Source organism: Oncorhynchus mykiss, chromosome 1 (assembly GCF_013265735.2).
Source record: "Oncorhynchus mykiss isolate Arlee chromosome 1, USDA_OmykA_1.1, whole genome shotgun sequence".
Taxonomy (NCBI): Eukaryota; Metazoa; Chordata; class Actinopteri; order Salmoniformes; family Salmonidae; genus Oncorhynchus; species Oncorhynchus mykiss.
Window position 1 is genome coordinate 49762707 of NC_048565.1, and position 23741 is coordinate 49786447.

General features: G+C 41.3%; 1 pseudogene; it reads right to left on the bottom strand.

The window, feature by feature from the left end:
- Positions 1 to 1288: 1288 nt before the first annotated feature.
- LOC110532387 overlaps positions 1289 to 23741 on the bottom strand; it is a 58978-nt pseudogene continuing 36525 nt past the window's right edge.

The following is a 23741-nucleotide window of genomic DNA, read 5'->3' on the forward strand; positions in this document are numbered from 1 at the left end:
AATCATTCCTTTTTTAAACACAATAATACCTGGCTACGCACAGAGTGAGTCACACATAAAGAAATCCAGTGATCAACAACTTATCTAGTAAACATACCAAACAAACCAGCATAAATTAGGATATGATAAAATGACATTCAGAAGCAACACACAGGGATATGCATCTGTAGTGGAGATTAAAATAGACTATGACAAATCGCGTTGTGCTATTCCTTTATCGTGCTGTTCAGAGAACAAACAAACCACATTTTCACCTTTAATACTCGCAATGGTGTTAAAATGATGGAACACAGCAGGTAGGGTAGCCCCTAAACATGATAAAACAATCAAAAATGAGTTAAACCATGCATGATGAAGTGGGGAGGGGTTTTGTTTCTTAAAACCAACCGAGTTTGTGGCAGTGTCCGAAATGCCACAAATAATGTACCAAACATTATTATTTTTATTTTACTTAAATAGGCAAGTCAGTTAAGAACAAATTCTTACTTTCAATGACGGCCTAGGAACAGCGGATTAACTGCCTTGTTCAGGGGCAGAACGACAAATTTGTACCTTGTCAGTTCGGGGATTCGATCGTGCAACCTTTCGGTTACAAGTCCAACACTCTAACCACTAGGCTACCTGCCGCCCGATTTAAGGACAACTTACTAATATTGGCACAGGCGCCAGGCGCACCAGTTTGTGTCAAGAACTGCAACGCTGCTGGGTTTTTCATGCTCAACAGTTTCCCGTGTGTATTAAGACAAAAGGAGGGGTGGATCTCAATATTAGTAAGTTGTCCTTAGGTGCCCTACTACCATACCCCGTTCAAAGGCACTTAAATATTTTGTCTTGCCCATTCACCCTCAATTGTCTCAAGGCTTAAAACTTATTGGCACCTCTCTCCTCCCGTTCATTTAGACTGAAATGGATTTAATAAGTGACATCAATAAGGGAGCATACCTTTCAACTGGATTCACCTGGCCAGTCTGTCATGGAAAGAACATGTTCTTAATGTTTTGTATATGTTATTATAGGGTGCAATCTGGGATTCATCACACCTGTGATTCAGGAGCTGTTAGTAGCTCTACAAAAATGTGTCCTGCGCTGTGGTAAATAACAACAAGGTTAATCACCGCATAATATGAAGTCAATCTCCTCCAGTCTCTTCAAGGCGGTTGCCCGTTTCTTCTCTATATCTTTAATCTCTTTTGTGGATTCGCTCTTAGTCCTCAGCTATTTGTCAGCCTGGCTGCCATCCAGATGCTCTGATTGGCTGTCGCCACCACCTCGAAAGCTTTTTGCCGAGGAGGATTTCCGTGCATTCTTCTTATTCCCGGCACCCTCCCCAACCCTATCGCTGTCGGTGGCTCCACTCCCTTCCTCCTCCTTACCCAGCTTCTTTTCCTCCGCCTTGGCTAGCGTAGCCGCGCCCTCTGCTGACGCTGGGCTCAGCGGCTGCCCCGCTGCAGACATGGGGCCGCCGCCTTGCTGTGCGCGATGCCCAGGTGGCGGCGCACGTACTCCTCGTTGGGGCACCAGGCCCAGCGTTTCTTCCAGGCAGCACTCCGCTCTCGGCAGGTCTCGCTCCTCAAAGTAGACCACACGCAGGGTTGTGTGTTCCCCCTTGCACGTTGGTGGGTGTCCATACGGAGGATTCTCTGGAAGCAGATCTTGGCACCCTGGATGTCCTTCTTGTGGTTCATCAGGATGTCTATCCCCCATGAGAATCAAACCGTTAACATGCTCTGGGTGGTGGTGCAGCAGCTCGTCTAATACAGGCAGGGCATCCACCTCCTGTCGAGACTGCGAGTGGAGCAGGGCCGGGTTGAAGAGGACGCGACGGGTGGCCTCCCTCATCCAGTGCTCGGCTGTAGCATTCTCGTCGGCGTCCATGGCAAGCATCCCCAGGTTGAAGTAGCCGTTGGCATCGTCTGGCTCCTCCTGGATGTAGGTCAGGCAACGACGGTTGGCCTCCGGACGGAACCTGGGCTCACCTGGAAAACATACACAGAGAAAAATGCACACCCACATGCACGCACGCACACACACATAATGGTTAGGGCACAATAACAACAACAGTCATTGTTTATTTAGTTGGAGGTAGGTGTGATTTGTTAAACGTGTTCGGATGGCAACATCACTATATTGGTTTGTGGGTAAAGGTGGGGCACGCACACTCAGCAAGTCACAGGTGCAGATTGTACAGCAAAAACTGTATGATAAGATAGGAATGGCATTCAATAAAAATGTCCACACAATTTATACTGCCCAACGTTTCACCATAACATTGTATTACATCTGTCAGTGCTTGCAACTAAAGAGTGTGCCAAGAGTTTTCATTTTTTAACATTTAACTTATTGTATGTGCCCTGTGCCTGTAAACTATGCTGGGTGTACGTGCAGCCGCAACAACCCCGTAGAGTGCCAAGGGACTCTTGCTGGCACCAAGTCAAACTCACACCTACAATTGAATCAACAGTTGGGCCACCTTGAACAGAATGAGAGTAATACCAAAAGAGAGAAAGAGCACAGAGAATACAGGGAGTCAGAACAAAAACATTGGTGGTGAGTGACAGCATTATTAGAACACTGTTATTAACAATAACACCTAAAGCCGAAATTAATCTGTCATTTTACAGCTGCAGCGAACCGTGAGTGATCTGGGCAGAGCCAGGGGAGTGCCGAGACACACACACACACCACGCCACACACACACACACCTAGTGGGTAGGGTTAAGGTGCATTTATAATAATTGTAATAATACTTCTTTTGTCCAATTTCCCAAATCTGAAATTCTTGTCGACCCAACCTACTATCATGGTACATTTGCTCGCACCATGGGGGACCATTAATCACACTGGTATAACTTGTTAGTCTGCAAATGTGAGGAAAATGTTGATGTGTCGCGTGCTGGGACTTTTGTTTAAATTCACCTTCAGGGTTAGAGGGAGCACTGCCCCGGCCTCTTACAAAGAGGATAAGTTACGCTGAAAATGAGCGTGGGTAAAGAGAGCGGCCCAGAAGGAGGGGAAGGGGGTGGAGGAAAAGTCAGCACCAGGAAGAGGAGGAGGGGGAGGGGGGGGGAGGAGGCACCAAGGCAGCACCAGGACTGTGAACTTGGCCTTGAACTCACATGGCTGTCTGGGTAAACAATCTAGTCAACAGAGCTACAGTTCCAAAGAAACCAAGCCTCTTTAGTAGAATAATTAAAGATATTAGGTTTGTTAAAATAGAGCCCTAGTACTCTAATGCAATGGTAAATCTAACGCTATAGGTCCGGGGGTGTCAGAAATATTTTTGATATTTTCACAGCCATTATTATGAGCAAAATAGCTGCCGGTGGCATGAAAGGCTTGGGTTTAAATGAATAAATAAGTTGTAGGTGTGACGAGGGCTTGGACACTCACTGGTCCAACAAGGCGTTCCATAGCTTAATACTGCATGCGTTTGTCTCAAGTTCTGTAGGTTATTGAATGTCTTTGCGTTGTCATCAACTCCAATTCGGCTAGGGGCACGAAATAATCTCCTCCTAGTCCATTGTGGAATAATACTACAAGTTTATATAATAGCAACAGTAAAAAAAAAATGTTTTTAAACAGTTATTGCTCAATATGTTTGGAGTCAACATTGTTGTAATTGGCTTCAACGAGTATAGGCCTTTACACATTGCACTGCACCTCAAATAAATAAAAAATACAAGGCTCCTGTAAACTGGATTGTATGTGTGAGTCATGTTCTCAATAAGCAAGATATACTGTAGGCCTACTGTTGATATGGCGTTATAGACGGAATAGCCTACGTTTGGAGGACCGTGTCTTTGGAAATGAGGATGGATACAAGCCTAATGGAGTATGCACTGCAGGTAGGCCTATGTGAATTGTGAATAATGCAAAAGCATGTCGGCAAAAGCCTCACGAGTAGACCATTTGGAAACCTTTTATGCATAGGCTACTTGGCTAATGCATGGCCAGGATAAGAAAGACACCAGATACATTGTTGTGGAACCAAGGGTAGCCTATTAAGGGCTTTGGGTTTTTTTATCAAACAAAAAAGGAACAGAATTTAAATGTTTCTAAATAGGAGTGTCACGGGATTATCTCATCTCTCATTCTATGACGGGCATATAGCCTACATGGAGTTTTTTTTTTAATGCACAACCAAAATAATACCCCTCCCACCTCAGCGCAAACGAGCTCATATAAGGAAGGTAAACTACCAATCCTGAGACTAGGGTTTGAAAATAGAAGAGAGACGGCTTTAACAGGGCGAAATGGCAACCGAGCGTGCGTTTGACAATTGGCTTGACGCCAGCCCAAAATAGAGCCCCTTATCTTTTATCTGGTAATGTTTATTAATGACAAGATGAGTGATTCATTGTTGATTGATAATCTACATTTCAAATGGAACTTCCTGATTTAAATAAAGGTTAACTAAACAAAACGACTGCTACGTGCTTTGGCTGAGCCTGGGTTGTATTCAGTAGGAGCGAAACGGAAGCAAACGGGCCGATACAGGAAGTGTCATTCCTGTATGCTAATTTTCGTTTCCATTGCAAAACGTTTTGCTACGATGTGCCCTAATGAATACAACCCTGAGTTTCTCAGCCTCAGTCACATACCGGATTCCTGCATGAGCAGGGCAGAGTTGAAGAGGGACAGTTTGTGGTGTGGGTTGAGCTCCAGGGCGTAGTTGAAGTTCTTCAGGGCAGGGCTCCTTCATCTCGATGTTGACGATGGCCAGGTTGTACCAGAGGTCAGCGTTGGATCTGTCCCGCTCCAGGGCCCGCAGGTAGGCGTCCCGGGCCTCGGATGGCTTGTTCATCTTCAGCAGCAGCTCCCCTCTGGGTTTGTACAGAAAGAAAAGTGAAATCAAGCCAAATCTAAAGCTCACCTTCACAACTGGCTATGAAATAATTATCATAACTCTCATCTTATCAACATCAATTCTCTATTGTTGTTTGTTAAAGGTCCAATGTAGCCGTTTTGATCTCAATATCAAATCATTTCTGGGTAACAATTGTGATTGTTTCCAAAAAGAAACTCTTAGAAAAGAGCAATTTCTCATGCAAGACTTTAGCTAGGACTGTCTGGGAGTGGTCTGAGTGGGGAGGGGGGAAGTTGAAAACTAGCTGTTATTGGCTAGGTTTAGAACTCTCTTTCTTATTGGTCTAACTAATTTCTTACACTAAAATGGAATCATCATAATTTTCATAATTTCACAGTAGTATTACAACCTCAGTGTGGAAATGTATATAAAACACAGGGGAATCATGTTTTTGACCCCACTGGGCCTTCTCCTTTACGTACATGCTTTGATGAACACACGGTCACTATGATGTAGAGCAGACTGTACAGTGAATCATTTTTATTTTATTTAACTAGGCAAGTCAGTCAAGAATAAATTCTTATTTACAATGACGTCCTACACCGGCCAAACCCGGACGATGCTGGGCCAATTGTGCGCCGCCCTAAGGGACTCCCAATCACGGCCAGTTGTGATACAGCCTGGATTCAAACCAGGGTGTCTGTAGCGATGCCTCTAGCGCTGAGATGCAGTGTCTTAGACCGTGTCTTAGGTTGGCTTTTGATGAACACACTGTCACTGTGATATAGTAGACTGTACAGTTGACAAGTAGTCTGACCAGCCAACTGTGTTACAGAGCCGATTTAATGGCTTTGATGAAGGATGTAAACAAAATACCTTATGTTGGTGTAAAATTAGGGCTGTTGCGGTGACCATATATATTACCGCCACACCGGCAGTCATGAGTCACAGTAATCTCCTTGTATGCTCTCTGGACATGTGTTGGTAGTACCTAACTGGCTAACGACGTCAGGTCGCTAATGGCCTGACACTCAATGCTCTATTGTACCTCTAACCACTCTGACATCAATGCAAATGCGATCGAAGCTCACATCAAACACTTATCAAAACAGTATTATGCCTTTAAAACTCAGCGTTAGTCAAAAATGTTTGACTTCAATGTGATGATCAATATGAAGAAAGAAGTTCAACAACAGGTTGAAACTGAGTGGAAAACTTGGTCATTGTGGATGTTGTTTGAAAGCTAAACAACAAATTGGACAGAATTTCCTAAGGTGATGATTTATTCAAAGCATTTAAGCCGTTGCATGTAGAACAACCCTATGCATATTAGAGCTTATGTATACACATAGGCCTATATATGAGCCCAAGCCCCCCGCCCCCAAAACCTGAATTCAAATAATGATTGTGCCATTATACAATACATAGCCTAATAGCCTACCGCACGGCAGGCTATTACGCATGGCATTAAAAAAAAAGATTTAAGTAATCGCCTTTGAGTGTGGACTGTTATGTATTGTTACTTTCTATCCACGAGTCTGGGAGAGAACATATAGGCTTAGGCAATACAGGGCAGTTTACAGAGTTCGCCTACAATTATAGTGAATTTGATTTTGAATAGCCTAGTATTAGGGCATTTTTTAAATATTTTCATAATTAATAAGCTGACATTACATTTAGCTACATAATATCTCACCACTGTGCGTTTCCATCTCCTCTCTCTCCTTCATTCCTTTCTCAAGCGTGCAGAGATTGGGGCTGTCAACAGTTTAAATCAGCTGTGTCGTGAAAACATGATACTATCCATGTTCCCGAAAATATTTCACTTGGTTTCCCAAATTAAGCACGGGGTAGCTGCAGGAACAGGGTTGAAGAGCCCATAGCATACAGAGTTTGGGCGGAAAATCACCTGTCGCACAGCGAGTGGCTGCATACTCCCCTAACAGTGGTTGATGCGTGAAGTGGAAGTATTCTTATAAACCCAGACATTTCTATATGCAATCCCAGGTGAAAGCAGAGTTTTGATGGTTTCCACTAAAAAGTGGAGGATCCCAGCTGCTACTATAGTTATTTCTCAACTGTTCCACTCTAAAATCGGAGTAGCCGATTTTTGAGTGCATAGGGATGATTCCCCTGCTCCTTTTCCTACCCGTTTGATAATGGAACATTTTCATTTATTTTTTTGGACATATTAGTAAAGACTAAATTGGGAAGTCTGATGGTTGAAAATATGATCTCTTGATTAGAGAACAGTGTGTGTGTAACGGTTTTCTTGATGAGAAGGAGAGTCGGACCAAAATGCGGCGTGTCTATTGCAATCCATGTTTAATGAAGTAACACACTAAACACAAACACTATCAAAACAATAAACTTAACGAAAACCGAAACAGCCTATACTTGTGTAACCTAACACAGAACAATGACATCAGGACACTAAGGACAATCACCCACACCAAACTCAAAGAATATGGCTGCCTAAATATGGTTCCCAATCAGAGACAACGATAAACACCTGCCTCTGATTGAGAACCACTTCAGACAGCCATAGACTTAGCTAGAACACCCCACTAGCTACAATCCCCGTACATACACACCACATACAAAAACCCATGCCACACCCTGGCCTGACCAAATAAATAAAGATAAACACAAAATACTTTGACCAGGGTGTGACAGTGTGTCGCCTGAGGCAAGTCACAGTGCGCAAGCTTTTTTTGTTGCTACTTTTCATATAGTCAATAGCCTTCAGTCGCATCATGCAGCTCATATATGTTTTGATTTCGAAGACATTCTAAGGTTTGTATCATTCACAACAAAATTTGCCAAATAACTCTAAATCTAGCGTATAGGACCTTTTTCAAATGATCACTTTTACACTCAACATAGCCACTTCATATTCGCACTAGCTCCGGAATGGGAAAAATATCCTTTCCATTTTATTCAGCTAAGTTCAATAATATACTTTTTTTTACAATAAAATCACGGCATGGGACTCATAAGCATATCTTGTCTGATAAATGAAGTATTCTTAAGTCTATGGCATGACTCCTATTCGGTTTTTCTGAAATACATTTTCGTCGTATCATGTTTGTTCGGCCATGTCTAAAATTGATTTATTGTGATGGTGTATATTAAATGGCTTATTATACTTTTATAAATGCAGATGTTCCAACGGCACGCATCAGCGGCTTGTAAGTGTGGAGGCCTGGAGATGCTTACCATGTTTATGTTCATTAACGGTCAATTACCATGAGACCGGGAGTCAATTGCATAACAATAACTGTCTGACAAAATGTCATGACCGCCAAGTCCAACATAGAATCTAGAATGACTGCTTATGTATTTGATTCGTTTAAGTCTAATTAGTCATTTACAACCTACGTCAGCAGTCAATGGACCCTTCGCTGAGCTGAATTAATGTAATTGACTGCTTACGTATGTTGTAAATTAATTAATTCAACTTCTGATGGAGTGCCTACTGACGTATATGGTAACCATTCAAATATCAGTATGCTCAAGGTTGTAATTAAACAGTTATGATGTAGATTGTACATCACCCTGGTGGAGGTAGTAAATAGACTTCTGATGAAGGAGGTTAAAAGATAGTCAACAGCCTTGTTCAACATTATTCTGATATGGTGTAAACTAACCACCTTGCCAACTGATGTAGGATGTTAGTAAAGAGGCCTTGCCTGCTGATGTAGGCTTGCTTGAAGTCAGGCCTCATGCTGATGGCCTGTCTAGAGTTGGTATGGATCAGGATTGCCAGGTTAATGTACAACGTTCAGGTGGTTGGGCGCCACACGGGCGGCGTACTTCTTCCCTGGAATGATCTTGAAGGGTAACATAATAAACTAGTCCTTATCTCTAATTTGTTGACGATTGATCAGTAACTGATCCCTGATGCTTGTTCCACATGAAAGAGATTAGATCACACTATATTATATGCTTGCAGTTGTTTTGGTTTGTTATTAACTTCGTTCTGACAGGTTAGGGGTACTGGACACTAGTTTGCCAGGTGAACTATTACGAAACAAGTGTTCTTTTCTTCTCAGGAAGGCCAAGTCTGAATATTTTATGTCTGTTACCACTGATAACCTGAATGACCTTAGAACGTTTTGGAAGACTATTAAGTCTATGTCTGGTAACAGTAATGTTAATGAATTAACGTCATGTGTTTTGAAGGACTCTGTTGCTATATATGACAAAACTGAATTGTTTCAATGTGCACTTTGTATCATCTGGTAGGCTGTTTGATTCAGTGTCCTCTGTCTCTGTACAACCCTGCGTGGATGAACTGTTGAGAGCTGGTCAAAAATTTAGCTTTTTGCCATTCTCAGTGCAGGTGGTACATAAAGTCCTGAAATCCTTAGATCAGAGAAAGCCTGTAGGTCCTGATCTTTTGGATCCCTGCTTTTTCAATCTGGCAGCTGATTTCATAGCTGAACCACCTAACCCTGGAATGTAATGAAATTCCAAAGATCTGGAAATCAGCATTTGTCCTCCAACTCTTTTAAATAATTATAGGCCATTCTCAAAGCTGCACCCCTGGTGAAAATACTTGAAACCCTTGTAAGTGAACAGCTAAAATAGTTTTAATTTACTAACTCTATTTTATCAATGTACCAATCGGGCTTCAGGAAGAAGCATAGCACAATTACAGCAGCTATGAAGGTTTTAAATGATATCACTGAAGCCATTGACAAAAAACAGCACTGTGTCTCACTTTTTATTGATCTCTCTAAGGCTTTTGATACAGTTGTTCATGCTATACTAAGGCAGAGATTGTTGAGTGTAGGTCTTTCGGAGCATGCAGTTGCATGGTTTGCTAACTATCTGTCTGATAGAACAGTGCACTCAATTTGATGGGCTTTTGTCTGTTTAAATTGTCTGTATTGAATGGTGTGCCCCAAGGCTCTGTACTTGGTCCTCTCTTACTCACTATTTATATAAATGATTTAGACAAGCAGGTCCAAAATGCACAACTTAATTTTTATGCTGATGATACTGTTATTTACTGTTGTGACTTGTCTCTTACAAAAGCTTTCCAGAACATGCAAACTGCTTTTTATACTGTTCAACATACCTTGTGTCAATTGAACCTTATCCTCAATACTGACAAAACAAAACTAATGGTGTTTTCTAATGCAAGAAATAGACCTCTGAACCTTTCACTTATCAGGGCAAGGAGATTGAGGTTGTAACCTCCTATAAATATATTGGAATTTTAACTGATGACAGCCTCTCTTTTAAATTGCATATTCAACAATTTACAAAAAATATTGAAGCTGAAATTGGGATTTTATTTTAGGAATAAGGCCTGTTTTTCTTTTGAAGCCAGAAGGAGGCTATATATCCCTAGACTATGGGGATATTTTATATATGAATGCTTCCACTCAGTATTTGAGATTAATTGACACTCTTTACCATGGTACTTTGAGATTTATTTTAACCCTTACGCACCACTGAACTTTGTATATCAGGGTTGGCTGGCCTTCTCTAGTCACTCGTAGGCTCAGTCACTGGTATACTTTTATTTACAAAGCCATTTTGGGTTTACTACCTTTTTTATTTTTGCATTTTTATTGTTCAGAAATGTGGTGGGTACTCTCTTCGTTCGCTGGACTTTATCCTGCTAACTGTTCCAAATGTCCGAACTGAATTTTGTAAAAGGGCTTTTATGTACTCTGCGCCATCGCCTTGGAACACCTTACAAAATACTTTTAAACTGGAAGAACTTGTCCCGATTGGTGTTTTTAAATCACTGATGAAGGATTTTGAGGCTGATTCCCTGACCTGTCAATGTTTTTAATTTGCTGTTTTATACTCTTGTGAATTCAATGGTTTTTACTAGATTACTTGTAGTTTTTCATGTCTGTCTGTCAATTTTTCTTGTAATGACTTGGTGCTGCCTATCTTGGCCAGGGCGCTCTTGAAAAATAGATTTTAATCTCAATGAGCACTTCCTGGTTAAATAAAATAAATAAAAGAGAACGTAGAGCAGGAGTTCTCAAAGTTGGGTCTAAAAATATATTTTTTTACATTACATTTTTTTTAATGAACATTACTAACAGATTAAACACATTTTGGCTGAGGGATCCATGGAATACATTTAAAGGGTGTTAAATAATACAATGTAATAAATGAACAAATATATGTAATTCATTCATTAAAGTGATAATTCAGAATTTTGGCAATGAGCCCATTTATCTTCCTTCATACTGGACACGGACATACAAATGGTATTGCCATGTTCATCTGACTCTGGGGAAATGGATAAAGGACCTCATTGCCAAAATCCCAAAGTATCCATTTACCTCTCTGGGATAGGCCAATTGCTCTCCACTTGGCCAATTGCCAGGGAAAATGCAGAGCACCAGATTCAAATAAAATACTATAAAATTCAAACTTTCATTAAATCACACATGTAATATACCAAATTAAAGCTACACTCGTTGTGAATCCAGCCAACATGATTTCAAAAAGGCTTTTCGGCAAAAGCATAAGAAGCTATTATCTAATGATAGCACAACAGTAAACAAAGAGAGAACTAATATTTCAACCCTGCAGGCGCTACCCAAAACGCAGAAATAAAATATAAATCATGCCTTACCTTTGACAAGCTTCTTTTGTTGGCACCCCAATATGTCCCATAAACATCACAAATGGTCCTTTTGTTCGATTAATTCCGTCCATATATATCCAAAATGTCAATTTATTTGGCGAGTTTGATCCAGAAAAAAACAGCTGTCAATTTGCGCAACGTCACTACAAAATATCTCAAAAGTTACCTGTAAACTTTGCCAAAACATTTCAAACTACTTTTGTAATACAACTTTAGGTATTTTTAAGTGTTAATAATTGATCAAATTGAAGACGGGTCTATCTGTTTTCAATACAGGACAACAACAAACTGACGCTACTTTTCTACTCTTGCCCAACTCTCAGTGTTACACTGTTTCAAGATGGCTGTACTTCTTCATTTCACAAAGGAATAACCTCAACCATTTTACAAAGACTGGTGACATCCAGTGGAAGCGGTAGGAACTGCAAACAATTGCTTTTAAAATCCAGTTCCCCAATGAAATCTCATTGAATAGACAGTGACCTAAAAAACAAAGTGTCCTGAATGGTTAGTCCTCTGGGTTTTGCCTGCTACATAAGTTCTGTTATACTCACAGACATGATTCAAACAGTATTAGAAACTTCAGAGTGTGTTCTATCCAAATCTACTAATTATATGCATATCTTATATTCTTGGCATGAGTAGCAGGAAGCTGAAATTGGGCACGCTATTTATCCAAAAGTGAAAATGCTGCCCCCTATCACAGAGGTTTCTAAAGGAGGTATATGTCATATTTTTGCATTGTAACTTCAGACAATGTCCTTACTATATCTGCAGTAATAGTGTAATGACGATTCACAATATGTTATCCCACCCCAAAAATATTGGGCACACACATAAATGCACTTAAATGGTGCAGCCTTCTTATATTGTCAAAAGGCATCTCTTGTTATCGAATTGACTGGGGCAAGCGTCAAACATATAGAAATAGCCCCCAGTCAATTTGACAACAAAAGATGTTCCTTCCCAGGGCCCATGCACGGCCAGTCATTGTTAAACTCATTGCATGCTATTTCTATCTCACTCGAGTTGTGGGGTCCTTGATTAACTTGCCATCACAAAAGGGCGTCCCCGGGCTACCCATGACGTAGAGAATGTAGTGAGCTTCTGGTACGTTCTTAACTCTGTTATAGCCCCCAACAGAGATCCAAGCCGTCAAGCTGAGCATAACTGTGCATCCGGGTCATGGCACGACTGTTACCCGGGTCAGTGTGCTGCTAACAGCTTAGCTTCCTCCACTGTCCCGACTGCCTGATCCTGGGTTCGAACCAGTGATCCTTTGCTTCGCAACGCACGTGACCTCCCTCCCTTGATGTTGAGCCACCCAAATGGCTCACCCAAATGGTAACAATTGGTAACAAATGGTAACAATTTGATGGCTCCATCCTTGACTTTCCAAGCTAGCTGTGGAGTGAGCTCTTAACTGTTACACTAACATCACTTTTCATGAGATTTTGGATCTTAATTTGAGAGAGAGCATTGCAGGAAATGCAAACTTGTAGTGTATTCAAAGCTTAAAAAGGTTTATTAAGTTTGTAATTTCCACTTTAAAATGTCAGACTTGATTTGCCCTAACGAAAAATGTCCATTAATTGTAATTCACATTTCCTGTTGCTTCAGAATTATTTTCCTGCTGTAGCAAACTGGCTCAAATTAAGATCCTACATCTGTACCGACGTTTCAGACATGGCCTTAAAATTACAAAGCAATCAACAGAAGAGACAACAAGTCACTTTCTTAGAGGCCTAATAATGACTGAGCTGGAAAACTAGCATATCAATATAATTTCAAAGCCACCGACAGCCTCTGATGTGGGCAATATGCTTCTGTCATGGCCAACATGAGTGGAATTTTTTCACAGTTGGATTTTCTTGGAAGAAAAAGATCAAATTTGTATATATATCCCACAGTCATACATTTCTATACTAGCCACACATACAGCCAGAGGGAGAGAAGATCTGTTTCTTTTATGTTTTCTAAACCGATTAATCGAATCAGAGTTTACGCAGTTTGTCACACCCTGACCTTAGAGAGCCTTTTTATGTCTCTATTTGGTTTGGTCAGGGTGTGATTTGGGTGGGCATTCTATGTTCTGATTTCTATGTTTTGTGTTTCTATGTTTTGGCCAGGTATGGTTCTCAATCAGGGACAGCTGTCTATCGTTGTCTCTGATTGGGATTCATACTTAGGCAGCCTTTTTCCCTTTTGTTATTGAGGGAGGTTATTTGTTAGTGGCACTATAGCCCTTGTAAGCTTCACAGTCGTGTCTTTGTTTCTTGTTTTGTTGGCGTCATTTATATAAATAAAGTAACGTACGCTCACAACGCTGCGCTTTGGTCCACTTCTTCTTCAGACGGTCGTGACACATTCTTTCAAATACATTATGAGAACATGAGACTGAGGCAGGGACTTCCTCCATCGACAGGCTCACAGAACCGTATAAAACACCCACTAAAGCACCATGCTGTCCGTTTCATGCCATGGGGTTGTCAGTCGTTGGATTCCTGGACAGAAGCGGATCTGGATATAGAGAGTTAACTCGTTTGGGGAAAACCAAATGAATAAGAGGCATGATCAAAATAAGTGTAGTGTATCAAAAGCAATTATCATTGGGCCCCACGCGGAAATCCTGTTCAGTCCCTTCAGCATCGGTCGTCGATACATGATGGCCATAGCCGCTTGCATGTTTCAGCTGAAAAATCTCTTTAAAGCTCAGACAAGGCCTCGCCTGTTCCGTTTCGTGAGGATAAAATTGAAGAAATCAGCCCCGCTGCTTATTCACAAAATCGTCATTTGTTTCGAAGCTGACCCCTCGCATGGGAAGTACAGTCAGGCCCTTCAAATTATTATTATCAAATAGGCCATAGTCCAGAAGTTGTTTTTCTTCTGGAAGTTTGGGGTGGATAAATTGAGGGAACTGTCACTCATAAATTACAAAGAAACACCACATCAACGCTTACCTACAATAATGACCAAAGGGCTTTCACATGCCAGTCATGTTTGTAGGGATTTCAGATGCTATTTCATTAGGTTTTAGGAGATCGGATCACAGAACTCGGTTTGTATTTTATGAACAATAGAATAGTGAGAACTGAGCAGTTACAGAGAGAGACCGACAGCAGAGATGTAATCTAGAGTCTGCAGCGCAACCACTAGGCCAGGCTGAGGCACTGCCATTTCCTTGATTCCTGAGAGAAACCAACTTGGAGGGATTGGGGTAGGAAATTAGGCCGGCCTCCCGTTGACCTCTAAAAACGTAACCTCATCAGAGCTGAGGCGACGGAGCTGCATTTCTAAGCATTAGACAGCTGAGCATTAGCTCAGACTATTAAACTGACTATTAATTAAATGATCAATTAATGCCAAAGGTTTTTACAAAGACAAGTCTTCAGGAGACCTTTAACATTTAAATGATGATCAATGATCTGTCAACCGTGAAGAAGTGCCCCTTTCGTTGATTATGGTAATTGGAAGCTGCACTTAATTTTGTAGAATATTGGCCTGTTGGAATCTACAACTCCCTACTTACATTGCACAGTTTGGGCATGATCTGATTTATCTGTAGAGAAACTGCGCATCGAGCCCACAAGAAGTGAAAAATAACCAACATTTTGGTTTGGGTAGGAAGTCAGATAAGAGGCATGGCCTTTATTGACCTCCATCATCAATCTCTTCATCATAACAGACTAGAGGTGAATGAGTTGCACTGATTAGCATTAGACAGCTAAGCATGATTTGATGACTATTAAACATTTAAATTCATGTCAAAGAATGGCGCTGGAATGTATAACATCCATTTTACGGACTCCTGGCCCATTCTGCTATTTTGTGGGGGGGGGGGGGGGGGGGGGGTTTGGCGCTAATCTTAACTTTTTTTGTACATAACGTTTCCACCATCGTTTCCTATGACCGAAAAGAGCTTCTGGACATCAGACTAACCTTAATTTGGATGAAGATTTCTACTTCAATGAGTCAGCCGCACAGGACATACTGCTCACCAGGCACTAATCCCTGGCACTCAGAATTGAAAGATGGCGATCGAGGCCGATGTGCAGGTACCCTGATAAAACTACAGCGGAGAGTAAATAATCCGCCTCTACCCTCTGTTCTATTGGGAATGCACATTCACTGGAGAATAGTGCTGAGCAATTAACCAAGAGGGTGGTGTGTGTCCTTGTTAACAACAGCTGGTGCGTGATCTCTAATATTAAGGAAGTGTCAAGGTTCTGCTCGCCTGATGATAAACTGTAGATCAGAGGTACTCAACTCTTACCCTATGAGGTCCGGAGCCTGTATGTTTTCTGTTCTACCTGATAATTAATTCCACAAACCTCGTGACACAGGTCTAAATCAGTCCCCGATTAGAGGTGAACAATGAACAAAATGTAGTGTATCTGGCTTTGAGGTCCAGAGTTGAGTTTGAGGGCTGTAAGACCACACTATTTACCAAAATAGTTTATCTATATTTACCACTACAAACCTATGCTGGCACTAAGACCGCATTTAACAAGCTGTGTAAGGCCATAAGCAAAAAAGAAAAAGGCTCACCCAGAGGCAGAAGAAATCTCTTACCTCATTTCAACCAGCATGTCACCTGTGCAACGAGAGGCGAAAAAAACTATACACCACCTTTACTCCACACACAGAGACGTATACAAAGCTCTCCCTCCCTCCCTCTTCATTTGGAAAATCTGACCATAACACTATCCTCCTGATTCCTACTTACAAGAAGAAAATAAATCTAACAGGAAGTACCTGTGACGCGTTCAATACTGAAATGTTCTGTTCAAGCAGATGCTAATCTACATTAATGTTTCGCTAGCACAGACTGGGATATGTTCTGGGATTCATCAGATGGCATTGAGGAGTTCACCACATCAGTCACTGGCTTCATTAACTTCGATATAGGGGGCGCTCTTTTAATTTTTGGATGAAAAACGTTCCCGTTTTAAACAAGATATTTTGTTACGAAATGATGCTCGACTATGCATATAATTGACAGCTTTGGAAAGAAAACAGTCTGACGTTTCCAAAACTGCAAAGATATTGTCTGTGAGTGCCACAGAACTGACGTTACAGGCGAAACCCAGATAAAAATCCAACCAGGAAGTGCCCCATTTTTTGAAAGCCCTGCATGCCAATGACTCCTTATATGGCTGTGGAGGAGCTAGGAGTCAGTTTACGTTTTCCACGTTTTCCCCAAGGTGTCTGCAGCATTGTGACGTATTTGTAGGCATATCATTGGAAGATTGACCATAAGAGACTACATCTACCAGGTGGTCGCTTGGTGTCCTCTGTCGCAATTATTGCGTAATCTCCAGCTGCAGTATTTTTCCGTTTGCCTTTGATGAGAAACTGACTGCCATGAATGATTTTTCATCGAATAGAATTGTGAAAAACACCTTGAGGATTGATTCTAAACAACGTTTGCCATGTTTCTGTCGATATTATGGAGCTAATTTGGAAAAAAGTTTGGCGTTGTGTTGACTGCATTTTCATTTTTTTTTCTTAGCCAAACGTGATGAACAAAACGGAGCTATTTCTCTTACACAAATAATCTTTTTGGAAAAAATGAACATTTGCTATCTAACTGAGAGTCTCGTCATTAAAAATATCCGAAGTTCTTCAAAGGTAAATAATTTTATTTTAATGCTTTTCTTGTTTTTGTGAAAATGTTGCCTGCTGAATGCTAGGCTTAATGCTATGCTAGGCTATCAATACTCTTAAACAAATGCTTGTGTAGCTTTGGTTAAAGCATATTTTGAAAATCTGAGATGACAGTGTTGTTAACAAAAGGCTAAGCTTGTGTTTCAATATATGTATTTAATTTCATTTGCGATTTTCATGAATAGGAAACGTTGCGTTATGGTAATGAGCTTGGGGCTATGATTACGCTCCCGGATACGGGATTGCTCGACGCTAGAGGTTAATAAGTGCAGACAATGACAACGCCCCCACAGTGACTGTACGTACATATCCTAACTAGAAGCCATGGATTACAAGCAACATGCGCACTGAGCTCAAGGCTAGAGCTGCTGCTTTCATGGAGCTGGACACTAACCCGGACGCTGATGAGAAATCGCTATATGCCCTCCGACAAACCATCAAACAGGCAAAACGTCAAGACAGGACTAAGTAGGAATCCTACTATGCCATGTAGTACTCACATCTGTAACCATGAAATACTTTGAACGGCTAGTCATGGCTCACTTACATCAACACCATCATACCAGACTCCGCTCCAACAGATCCACAGATGACGCAGTCTCTATTGCAATCCACACTGCCCTTTCCCACTTGGACAAAACTAACATCGATGTGAGAATATTGTTCATTGACCACAGCTCAGCATTCAACACCATAGTGCCCTCCAAGCTCATCACTAAGCTAAAGACCCTGGGACTGAACACCTCCCTCTGCAACTGGATCATGGACTTCCTGATGCGACGCCCTCAGGTGGTGAGGGTAGGCAACAACACATCCACCGCGCTGACCCTCAACACGGGGGCCCCTCAGGGGTGCGTGATTAGTCCCCTCCTGTACTCCCTGTTCACGACTCCAACACCATCAATACGTTTCCCGACGACACAATGGTGGTAGGCCTAATCACCAACAACGATGAGACAGCCTATAGGGAGGAGGTCAGAGACCTGGCAGTGTGGTGCCAGGACAACAACTTGTCCCTCAATGTCAGTAAGACAAAGGAGCTGATCATGGACTACAGGAAGCAGGCCCACATTTACATCGAAGGGGCTGTAGCGGAGAAGGTCGAGAGTTTCAAGTTCCTTGGTGTCCACATCACTAAGGATCTATCATGGTCCAAACACACCAACACAGTCATGAAGAGGGCAGGGCAATGCCTCTTCCCCCTCAGGAGGCAGAAACGATTTGATATGGGCCCTCAGATCCTCAAAAAGTTCAACAGCTGCACCATTGCGATGGTCGTGCGGACGACATACTACATCACGGGGGCCAAGCTCCCTACCATCCAGGACCTTTATACCAGGCGGTGTCAGAGGAAGGACCTAAAGATTGTCAAATACTTCAGTGCCCCAAGTCATAGACTGTTCTCTCTGCTACCACACGGCAAGTGGTGCCGATGCACCAAGTCTGGAACCAACAGGATCCTGAACAGCTTCTACCCCCAAGCCATAAGACCGCCAAATAGTTAAATACTGTAGTTAACCAAATAGCTACCCGGACTATCGGCATTGACCCTTTTTGCACTAACTTTTTTGACTCATCACATATGCTGCTGCTACTGTTTATTATCTGTCACTTTATTCATAGTTATATGTTCATATCTACCTAATTACCTCGTACCCCTGCACATCGACTCGGTATTGGTATCCCTTGTATATTGTGTATCTTATTACGTGTTTTACTTTTCTATTATTTCTCCATTTACTTTCTCTCTGCATTGTTGGGAAAGTCCCGTGAGTAACCAATTCACAGTTAGTTCACACCTTCGAAGCATGTGACCATTTTTTTTTATTTTAGTTGATTTCAAAAAGGTGCTCCTTTATGGTTGTCCTGTTGATCAATGATCTGTCATGTGTAGAGATTAAACCAGGTGCCAGGACATCATTGTAAAAAATACCTTGTTCAAACTTGACTGCCTAGATAAATAAACATTTTTTTTAAGTGTGAATGCAGCTGACAACAAATAGAAAACAACTTAACACAGAGGGATTTTGTCTAAAAGCCTGGCACAATCAACAATGAGACACTATTCTTCCCACTCGCTGCTGTTACCTCCCAGCTACCGATTTCCTCTCGTTGTCATGTCCCTCAAAGGATGATGATGGTGAACATTATGAAAAACAAACAACTGATGATTCCCCTCTTAAATACACCTGGGGGCTGAGGCGTTGTTGGCCTTGTGACATACAGTACCTGTGGCATGAGGGATTTGGCAACCAGGTAGGCTTCCTTGGACTTGTTCAGGTTTTTGTAGGTCCTCCCCACATTCATATGGGCTCCGATGTCATCTGCAGGGACATGCCACATGAGAATGCACATGGGTATGACAACTTGGCAGGGATATCAAGACTGAATGGGGTTTAGGGATTAGTAGTACTGTACATGCCCATGCAGTCAGGTCAGGTGGTGGTTTGGCTGAACAGTATATCTGAACTGAGCTAATCTGAGGGAGTTTAGAGGAACATTGTATGTGTGCCAATTGCCACCCTATTTCCAATATAGGGCACTACTTTTGGGACGCAACATTTCAATATGACCACGCAATACACAGCACAGCTCTACAATGGTGTAGTGATGGAGAAACAAATCTTTACAGTTAAGTATCACAACATTATTTCGATATTTGACTCATACATACATACATACATACACACACACACACACACGAAGTCGGAAGTTTACATACACCTTAGCCAAATACATTTAAACTCTGTACCCCACACAGGTCCCTCAGTCAAGCAGTGAATTTCAAAAACATATTCAACCACAAAGACCAGGGAGGTTTTCCAATGAGTCAAAGGGCACCTATAGGTGGATGTATCCATAAATTCAAAAGCAGACATTAGATATCCCTTTGAGCATGGTGAAGTTATTAATTACACTTTGGATGGTGTACTGTATCAATACACCCAATCACTACAAAGACACAGGCATCTTTCCTAACTCAGTTGCCGGAGAGGAAGGAAACCACTCAGCGATTTCACCATGAAGCCAATGGTGACTGTAAAACAGTTACAGAGTTTAATGACTGTAATATGAGAAAACAGAGGATGGATCAACAATATTGTAGTTATACTCCACGATACTAACGTAATTGACAGAGTGAAAAGAAGCAAGCTTGTACAGAATAAAAAAAATATTCCAAAACATCCATCCTGTTTGCAACAAAGCACTAGAGTAAAACTGCAAAAATGTGGCAAACAAATTAACTATATGTCCTGAATACAAAGTGCTATGTTTGTGGCAAATCCAACACAACACATTATTGAGTACTACTCATATTTTCAAGCACGGTGGTGGCTGCAACATGTTATGGGTATGCTTGTCATCGGCAAGGACTAAGGAGTTTTTTTGGGGATAAAAATAAACGGAATAGAGCTAAGCACAGACAAAATCCTAGAGGAAAATCTGGTTGTCTGCTTTCCAACAGACACTGGGAGACAAATTCACCTTTCAGCAGGAAAATAACCTAAAACACAAGGCCAAATATACAATAGAGTTGCTTACCAGGTCGACATTGAATGTTCCTGAGTGGCCTAGTTAGATTTCCAAGCCAACTTAAGTTAAAACTCTATGGCGAAACTTGAAAATGGCTATCTACCAATGATCAACAACCAACTTGACAGAGCATGAATACTTTTTAAAAGAATGTGCAAATATTGTACAATCCAGGTGTGCAAAGCCTTTAGACTCACAGCTGTAATCGCTGCCAAAGGTGATTCTAACATAGCAAGGCTGTGAATACTTAAGCAAATTAGATATTTTCAATAAATGTGCAAACATTTCTAAAAACATGTTTTCACTATGTCATTATGGGGTATTGTGTGTAGATGGGTGAGGAAAACATATTTAATCAAGTTATAATTCAGGCTGTAACAACAAAATGTGGAATAAATCAAGGGGTATGAATGATTTCTGAATTCACTGTAAGTTGACCTAAGAGTTGTGCAAAGTTGGTAGAATCATATTTAAAATGATTCACAGCTGTAATGGCTGCTTAAGGTCAAGTATTACTCTGGGGTGTGAAGACATAGTGCCGTGAAAAAGTATTTGCCCCCTTACGGACTTTCTCTATTTTCTGTCAAGATGGCACCGGAGAACAAGGCTAACCAATTGTGGATTTATGCGTGTTTTGTTTGCAACTTATTTTTAACTCAACCTGCATGGACAGTGCCTTGCGAAAGTATTCGGCCCCCTTGAACTTTGCGACCTTTTGCCACATTTCAGGCTTCAAACATAAAGATATATAACTGTATTTTTTTGTGAAGAATCAACAACAAGTGGGACACAATCATGAAGTGGAACAACATTTATTGGATATTTCAAACTTTTTTAACAAATCAAAAACTGAAAAATTGGGCGTGCAAAATTATTCAGCCCCCTTAAGTTAATACTTTGTAGCGCCACCTTTTGCTGCGATTACAGCTGTAAGTCGCTTGGGGTATGTCTCTATCAGTTTTGCACATCGAGAGACTGAAATTTTTTCCCATTCCTCCTTGCAAAACAGCTCGAGCTCAGTGAGGTTGGATGGAGAGCATTTGTGAACAGCAGTTTTCAGTTCTTTCCACAGATTCTCGATTGGATTCAGGTCTGGACTTTGACTTGGCCATTCTAACACCTGGATATGTTTATTTTTGAACCATTCCATTGTAGATTTTGCTTTATGTTTTGGATCATTGTCTTGTTGGAAGACAAATCTCTGTCCCAGTCTCAGGTCTTTTGCAGACTCCATCAGGTTTTCTTCCAGAATGGTCCTGTATTTGGCTCCATCCATCTTCCCATCAATTTTAACCATCTTCCCTGTCCCTGCTGAAGAAAAGCAGGCCCAAACCATGATGCTGCCACCACTATGTTTGACAGTGGGGATGGTGTGTTCAGCTGTGTTGCTTTTACGCCAAACATAACGTTTTGCATTGTTGCCAAAAAGTTCAATTTTGGTTTCATCTGACCAGAGCACCTTCTTCCACATGTTTGGTGTGTCTCCCAGGTGGCTTGTGGCAAACTTTAAACAACACTTTTTATGGATATCTTTAAGAAATGGCTTTCTTCTTGCCACTCTTCCATAAAGGCCAGATTTGTGCAATATACGACTGATTGTTGTCCTATGGACAGAGTCTCCCACCTCAGCTGTAGATCTCTGCAGTTCATCCAGAGTGATCATGGGCCTCTTGGCTGCATCTCTGATCAGTCTTCTCCTTGTATGAGCTGAAAGTTTAGAGGGACGGCCAGGTCTTGGTAGATTTGCAGTGGTCTGATACTCCTTCCATTTCAATATTATCGCTTGCACAGTGCTCCTTAGGATGTTTAAAGCTTGGAAAATCTTTTTGTATCCGAATCCGGCTTTAAACTTCTTCACAACAGTATCTCGGACCTGCCTGGTGTGTTCCTTGTTCTTCATGATGCTCTCTGCGCTTTTAACGGACCTCTGAGACTATCACAGTGCAGGTGCATTTATACAGAGACTTGATTACACACAGGTGGATTGTATTTATCATCATTAGTCATTTAGGTCAACATTGGATCATTCAGAGATCCTCACTGAACTTCTGGAGAGAGTTTGCTGCACTGAAAGTAAAGGGGCTGAATAATTTTGCACGCCCAATTTTTCAGTTTTTGATTTGTTAAAAAAAGTTTGAAATATCCAATAAATGTCGTTCCACTTCATGATTGTGTCCCACTTGTTGTTGATTCTTCACAAAAAAATACAGTTTTATATCTTTATGTTTGAAGCCTGAAATGTGGCAAAAGGTCGCAAAGTTCAAGGGGGCCGAATACTTTCGCAAGGCACTGTACATATTACCTAGATTAACCGGTACCCCACTGTGTATAGTCTCACTATTGTTAATTTACTGCTGCTCTTTAATTACTTGTTACTTTTATTTCTTATTCTTACTCATATTTTTAACTGCATTGTTGACTAGGGGCTTGTAAGTAAGTATTTCACTGTAAGGTCTACCTGTTGTATTCGGCACATGTGACTAATACAATTTGATTTGATTCATGCTTGAAAACCCACAAACGTTGGGAGTTAAAGCAGTTCTGCATGGAAGAGTGGGCCAAAATTTCTCCACGGTGACGTGAGAGACTTAACACCTACAGTAAGTGTTTGGTTGGAGTCATTGCTGCTAAGGGTGACACAACCATCTGAGTGTAGGGTGGCAATTACTTTTTTCACAAAGGGGCATTGGGTGTTGCATAACTTTGTTTATTAAATAAGTATGCAATTGATGTGTTATTTGTTCACTCAGGTTCCCTGAGTTATCTAATATTAGGTTTTGGTTGAAAATCTAATAACATTCAGTAGAAAAAAATATGCAAAAGTAGAAAAAATTAGTCGTTCAAATGAGACCAAGATGCAGCGTGAGGTGGGTTACTCATATTCTTTAATGTTAACCAGGAAATACAAGAGAGAGAACCAATGAAACGTACAGCCTTGTAGGGCTCAACAGCAACAATACAAGAACAAGATCCCACAACATAGGTGGGAAAAAGGCTACCAAAGTTTGATTCCCAATCAGAGACAACGACAGACAGCTGCCTCTGATTGGGAACCACACTCGGCCAAACACAAAGAAATACAACAGACAATGCCCACCCAAATCACAC